Source organism: Myotis daubentonii, chromosome 14, assembly GCF_963259705.1.
Source record: "Myotis daubentonii chromosome 14, mMyoDau2.1, whole genome shotgun sequence".
NCBI lineage: Eukaryota > Metazoa > Chordata > Mammalia > Chiroptera > Vespertilionidae > Myotis > Myotis daubentonii.
In genome coordinates this window covers 56,111,987-56,117,890 of record NC_081853.1, presented here as the reverse complement: position 1 = coordinate 56,117,890, position 5,904 = coordinate 56,111,987, and positions in this window count along the sequence as shown.

The window sequence follows — 5,904 nt, the reverse complement described above, 5'->3', positions numbered from 1 at the left end:
CAATAGGCAGATATTGCTAGAAAGCTTGTCCCACATCAGTTTGTCAGTCTCATACCCGTTCCATTCCCGGAGGACATGGCGGTGGCTTCCCTGCCAATTCTTGTGCCTGCATTTCTGTGGGGATGTGCCTGCTCCTGCAGCTGCTGGGCCGGGGCCTGGTGAGCTCCGTGCACATGCCTGCGGGTGCTCCTGGCGGCTGCCACCACTTCCCGCCAGACCCGGGTGTTGGGGCGGCCCATTGTCCCACAGCCTGGTCCACATTTGGCATTTCCCGTAATTTAACATGAATCCACCCCAGCGGTATCTCATTAGAGCTTTGATTTGTTTTTCCCTAAATGCACACAGTCTCGCGTTCGTTAGGCATTTGCACACCCTCCTTTGTAAAGTTCGTGTTCAAACCCCTGGCTCAGTTTCCTGTGGGACTGCCTGTTTTTGAAATGTGTACACGTTCTTTGATACGTCGCGTGATATTCAAAGAACTGCTTTTCCTCAGAAGACGCCGAAGCGTGTTTCTTTCCGTCAGGGTCGAGCCGGGATACACAAATCGTCCTCGTTGTTTGAGAAGAGAGTTTAGAACCAAGAATGACTAAGTGCGTGTGAAAGTGTGAACGAGGGAAGTGATTCCCGCCGGCCTTGCGCAGGTGGCGACTGCGGGAAACAGCCAGGAAGGAGGGCAGGTGCACACTCCTGAACTCAGGGCCACTGGGCAGGGCCCAACTGACCTTTGGTTCTGGAGGTGGCTCAGCGGGGCCCGGGCTGTGAGTGGCGCCATCTGCTGGCCACCGTGGGAACAGCCTGGGGAACTGCACCTGGATCTGCTGGCCGCTGCAGGAACTGCCTGGGGGGAAATGTGTGTGGGGGGCGCCATCTACTGGCCACTGCGGGAACTGCCTGGGGGGAAATGTGTGTGGGGGGGCGCCATCTACTGGCCACTGCGGGAACTGCCTGGGGGGAAATGTGTGTGTGGGGCGCCATCTACTGGCCACTGCGGGAACTGCCTGGGGGGAAATGTGTGTGTGGGGCGCCATCTACTGGCCACTGCGGGAACTGCCTTGGGGGAAATGTGTGTGGGGGGCGCCATCTACTGGCCACTGCGGGAACTGCCTGGGGGAAATGTGTGTGTGTGTGTGTGTGTGTGTGTGGGGGGGGGGGGGGGGGCGCCATCTACTGGCCACTGCGGGAACTGCCTGGGGGGAAATGTGTGTGTGGGGCGCCATCTACTGGCCACTGTGGGAACTGCCTGGGGGAAATGTGTGTGGGGGGGCACCATCTACTGGCCACTGCGGGAACTGCCTGGGGGGAAATGTGTGTGTGGGGTGCCATCTACTGGCCACTGCGGGAACTGCCTGGGGGAAATGTGTGTGTGGGGGGGCGCCATCTACTGGCCACTGCGGGAACTGCCTGGGGGGAAATGTGTGTGGGGGGTGCCATCTACTGGCCACTGCGGGAACTGCCTGGGGGAAATGTGTGTGTGGGGGGGCGCCATCTACTGGCCACTGTGGGAACTGCCTGGGGGAAATGTGTGTGTGGGGGGGGCGCCATCTACTGGCCACTGTGGGAACTGCCTGGGGGAAATGTGGGGGGGGCGCGCCATCTACTGGCCACTGTGGGAACTGTCTGGGGGAAATGTGTGTGTGTGGGGGGGGGCGCCATCTACTGGCCACTGCGGGAACTGCCTGGGGGAAATGTGTGTGTGGGGGGGCGCCATCTACTGGCCACTGTGGGAACTGCCTGGGGGAAATGTGGGGGGGGGCGCCATCTACTGGCCACTGCGGGAACTGTCTGGGGGGAAAATGGGGGGGCGCCATCTACTGGCCACTGTGGGAACTGCCTGGGGGAAATGTGGTCGCCATCTACTGGCCACTGTGGGAACTGTCTGGGGGAAATGTGTGGGGGGGGCGCCATCTACTGGCCACTGCGGGAACTGTCTGGGGGGGAAATGTGTGTGGGGGGGCGCCATCTACTGGCCACTGCGGGAACTGTCTGGGGGGAAATGGGGGGTGCCATCTATTGGCTGCTGAGGAAACTACCTGGTGCAGGTCCCCTCCCCAGCCTCCCAGGTCCTCTGGGTCCCCCTGTGGGCAGCTGTCCCAGCAGAGCGAGCTCCTGGCTCCAGGCCCCGTCACCCACAGAGAGGAAAACCGGCGAGAGGGGCAGCCGGCGGTGGGCTTGCCCCTCAGCTGAGTGATGCTCAGCCCCGAGCACCCCTGACTGAGCAGGTGCCCCTGTGAGGTCTCCCCACCGTACACGTGCCCGGTCCCAGCAGCTCTTGAGGTGGGGACCCTCACCATTCCCACCTAGAGGAGAGGAAACAAGGCAGCAGAGTGTAACCTGCCCGAGGTCGCATGGGGGACATGCCAGGCGGAGCCATCAAATTCCGTCTATCTTCACACTCCGACTCAAAAAGAGAGCGGACTTACCGAAAGGAAGCCACCACGGATGATGGTAAATGAGACGTGAGCATTAACAGCGGGCCCGCTGACTTCAGGGAACCTTTACAGGAACCAATATTTCCTGGTCAGATCAGCTCGTGAAAGCCAGGCCGGTGGCCTCAGCAGGTCCTTCTGGACCACCTAAGGCTCCTCTGCCTTTTCTCAGCTGGTGTGGCGGGAACCCCCGGGGGGTGGTAAACACACACCCCGCAGATTCTCTCGATGCGGTTGTTGGAAATGACACTTCCAGACGTCGCCTTTGCTTCTGTCCTTTGTCCGCACCGAGGGCGATTCTCTCTGGGGGAGCCGGCCTCCGCCGCCTCTAGAATCTGAAGCGAGGCCCACGCTGCTCTTGACGCTGGACCATCTGGAAAGCCCAGCGTATCCGTGGCCTGGACGAGGCTGAGCCGCCTCCAGGCAGGCCACCTCGCTTTCCTCACCTGTGGACGCCGCCTGGACATGCTCGTCTGTCTGGATAGAATACGAGAACTCGCACATTCATTTATTGTCAGGCTGCAGCCTAAGGTAGTGGAGACCCCTCCTTTAAAAGCCAAGCGAGGCCCTGGCCGGTGTGGCTCAGTGGTTGAGCATCAACCTAGGAACCAGGAGGTCACGGTTCGGTTCCCGGGCGGGGCACAGGCCCGGGTTGCGGGCTTGGTCCTCAGGGGGGAAGAGAGGGGCAGGCAGGAGGCATCCCAGCAGTGGGCTCTCTTGGGTCCGGTCACTTTCACTGCCTCCTATGGGGTGTCCCCCGTCCACCCCTCCCCAATACACCCGGCCCTCCACCTGCAGCCAAAGGCTAACTGCCGGATGCAAACCCAACCCATGAGCCCTGCTGGGGAAGGTGCCATTCTGCACAGGCCACAGGGCTGCTTCCTGTGGCCTCAGCACGGCAGCCCTCACCTTCACCCCTGCCTCCAGCCTCTGGGCCCTCACACCTGCTGTTCCTGGGGCACGCTCCCCTCCCCCACAGACACCCCTTCCCAGAGGCAAAAGCCACAGTCGCTTAGAGACAAGGAAAGGTTTCTGGCTGGAAGGACGTTGAGCTGAGGGGGGGGGGGGTACCTCTGCAGGAAGAGGGTCACGGCTCTGCATCTTCCATTTATCACCGCCCGAGGCAGCGGGCCAACAGTGCTCATCAGCAAGATTCACGCTTGAGCAATTCAGAATAATAAGGGCTTCGCCACCCTGTGCTCTGAGGCCTGAGCCTGGCACAGAGTGAGCCTGTGGGGGGCTGACTGGTCCCAGGATGCACCCCTGTTCCGGGGACAGGCCTGGCGTGAATTTAAACCTGCACAGTCAGCTTGCTTGATTGGCGCATGGTGGCGGCTGCCCAAGCGTCTGAGCCAGCGCCGAGCCCCTGCCCGCGGGAACGTGGTGGGTGACAAAGCGCAGGCAGGTGGTCTGGGCTGTCCCCCAGCGGCTCCCGGCCTTTCAGATCTCGACTCATCAGTGAGCCGAGCCCTAGGTCTCTGCGCCCCGGGCACCTGGCTTTCTGGGGCAACAGAACTGCAGACACCCCAGCTTTGGGCATAGCAATGCTTATGCCATCATGTATGTGTGTGTCATCCCCGCTGCTATGGTGACCTCTTTGGGGGAAAAGAAAGTACAGCCCGGCCGGTGTGGCTCAGTGGTTGAGCATCGGCTGGTGAACCAGGAGGTCACAGTTCGATTCCTGCTCAGGGCACATGCCTGGGTTTCGGGCTCCATCCCCAGTAGGGGGCGTGCGGAAGGCAGCCGACCCGTGATTCTCTCTCCGTGATGTTTCTCCCTCTCTCCCTCTCCCTCTCTTCAATCAGTTTAAAAAACATACAAAGCACACCTCCTTTTAGTTTTCTTAAGTATACAAATAATGACATAATTATCTCACTCATGAATTATTTACAATGATGACATATTGGGAAGATATAAAGCTTTTAGCAAGCCAGTGAGGGAGGGAATCTTAGAGTCCGGAGTCAACCAGCATTGCAGAGCAGCGCGTCATTCTGTGCATTTCTTTCCATTTTGTTCCTGCCGTAATGAACAGAAAGTGACTCTGGCTCCCATCGGCCAATAAATAATCGATTAGGAAGCTGTCAGAGAGCTCTCAAAATCTGGGGCATTTCGCTGGTTTCTATCGCACCTGCTGGGAATATTGCCGTTGGGGTGTAAACACTTGGCTCTTTGCACTCTGTCCGCAGGGCAGGTGAAGACTGAGGTGGACCCTGCAGACCGGGAGCGCCCTGTGCCGGGTCCAGGCGTTGAGCTCTTGGGTGGCCCGGGAGGCTGTCAGCAGTTTTCACGCAGGAAAAGGAGCGAGCGCTGAGTCACTCGCAGGCCCGGCCCCTGCTCCCGTCCCTCCGTGGTTGTGGCTGCCGCCCAGCCCAGACCTCTGAGGTCATCGTTGGACCCTGGACAGCTGGAGGGAAGCCTCCAGGGCAGCCACTGCCCGCCCCACTCACCAGTGTAGAGAGAGCACCTGGGGCCAGGCCACCACTTAGCCCCCCCTCCTCTGAGAGGTCTCCGCACTCCTCAGAGACACGTGGCCCTCCTTCTCCACAAGCTGCCCGCTGCCCCGGGTCCCGCTGTGTCGGGGATACACCTGCTTGCCCCCACTCTCCCCCCCCTGCCCTGCTCACCATCCAGCCAAGGGCGGGGAGTCCATTTTCGTCACCTTTTCTCTCCTCCCTCATCACCCTCACCCTCCCGCTGGGGAAATGTGTGTTTCTTTCCCTCTCATCCCCAGTTCCTGTAAGGCAGGGCACCCAGCACAGGTGCCACGGACGCGTTCATTCCTGAGTCTGGGTCTCCCTGGACACGTCTGGATTGTTCTCAGCTCTGGCCCTGGCTCGCAGGCCGTCTTGGCCTCTTTCTGTCCTTGGCTTCCCAGGTAGCTCCTCCACCAACCCCTTATTAAACTCTTTTATCCGCCGTTCTGTGTATCATCGATTGAAAGCCTCCTACTCACATATCTGTTCTATGAAACATCCTTCCCAGTGAATTAATTCCCCAGCTTCTACATGGTCCCCTCCTTCATGACGCAAACAGTGAACGGACGTCATTAGCAGCGAAGGATGTATTTTCTAGAATTTGGGGACCCAAATCCTCTTCCTGCTTGTGGAAATACATTTACTGAGACCCTCCTTTAACCAATTTTCCTTCTCTCTTCTAATTCCCATCCAGGGAAGCTGGACTCCATGGGCCTTGGTGGGTTGCAGACCCTGGACAGATGAAATGGAGGAGGAAGCGCCTGGCCAGTGAGGGAGGGCAGGAGGGGGATGGGGACAGACCCACAGATGGCAGCTTCGGTGACCCGGAGCAGCGCTCGGTGAAAGGGGACAAAAAGGCCGCCTGCTTTTCCAGCCCCAGGCGGCTCTCTCCAGCACCTGCATCTGCTGCCTGGAGCTCTGGCGCGTGCTCTGCCCGCGGGGGCCGCCAGGGGCGCTGTGGCGCGTGCTCTGCCCGCGGGGGCCGCCAGGGGCGCTGTGGAGCC